This window comes from Rhinolophus sinicus, chromosome 18 (assembly GCF_057876585.1).
Source record: "Rhinolophus sinicus isolate RSI-liver-muscle chromosome 18, RSI-T2T, whole genome shotgun sequence".
NCBI lineage: Eukaryota > Metazoa > Chordata > Mammalia > Chiroptera > Rhinolophidae > Rhinolophus > Rhinolophus sinicus.
In genome coordinates, this window is record NC_142518.1 from 104,647,054 (window position 1) to 104,648,326 (window position 1,273).

At 43.8% G+C, this 1,273-nt stretch overlaps 1 pseudogene; it reads left to right on the top strand.

The window, feature by feature from the left end:
* Positions 1-246: 246 nt before the first annotated feature.
* Positions 247-684, top strand: LOC141569736 (large ribosomal subunit protein eL32 pseudogene; annotated as a pseudogene).
* Positions 685-1,273: the final 589 nt, after the last annotated feature.

Genomic DNA, 1,273 nt, shown 5'->3' on the forward strand with positions numbered 1-1,273 from the left:
CAGCCATCTAGACCACATTAGGAGAGTGAGACAGAAAACGGAAAGGAATCTCGATTGTTGGTGCCTTTAGAATTTGACTTCCAGCCCTGGATGTCTAGTCCTGGAATTATTTTATATGAAAGAAAATAAACTTCCCTATTGCTTACGCCAGTGGTTATTTGATTTTTTTATTTATTTGTTTATTTATTTTTGGTTAGGCAGCTGTATCAAATTCTAAAACACCAATAAGAATTCCCCAAAGCTCTCTTCCTCTGCGCTGCCTACGGAGGTGGCAGCCATCTCCTACTCGGTATCATGGCTGCCCTCAGACCCCTCGTGAAGCCCAAGATCATCACAAAGAGGACCAAGAAGTTCATCTGACACCAATCAGACCAGTATGTCCAAACTAAGCGTAACTGGCAGAAACGCAGAAGATTCAAGGGCCAGGTCGTGATGGCCAACACTGGTGATGGGAGTAACAAGAAAACAGCACATGCTGCCCAGTCAGTGGCTTTCAGAAGGTCCTGGTCCGCAACGTCAAGGAGCTTGAAGTGCAGCTGATGGGCAACGAACGAATCTGACTGTGCTGAGATTGCTCACAACGTCTCCCCAGAGAACGCAAAGCCATGGTGGAAAGAGCAGCCCAGGTGGCCATCAGAGTCCCCAATCCCCAACGCCAGGCTGCGCAGCCAAGAAAATGAATAGACAGCTTGTGTTCAAATTGTGTTTTAATAAAACCATAAAATTCTGCCCCCCCCGCAAAAGAATTCCCCAAAGCTAAAACAATGGAGGAGGTAGGAAAAAGCAGATGCAAGGATATTAAAGAAGTGAAAGGGAGCAGAATATGTCACTTCAAAATATGCCTCTTTGGAACAAGGACTATTTAAGCCTGATTAAAAAACAACAACAAAACAGCATACCTGAGAGAAGCTCTGGAAACAAAGTAGAAGTTAGTAACACTGTTGTAAGAGACACTTATATTTATAAGGGAAATCTCCATTTGTAAGAGTCTCTCTTCTCTTTGTACCAGGAATAGGAGAATGACTCTAAATCTCTAGAAACTCTTATCAGTGGGGAAGGCATGGACTCAAATCTGCATTAAAATCTTACCTCTTTTACTGTGCTTTGCCTGAAAACATGGCTCTTTCCTGTCCAACATCTTTCTTTTATCTTCATCTGGAGATGGTATTCAAGGTGACAGCTTGGGACACATGGGAGCGTAAGGGGTCACTCAGTTTTCCTGGGTCTCTCCCATGTATGAGGTCTGAGAATTAAGTTCGCGAACTCATCCTAG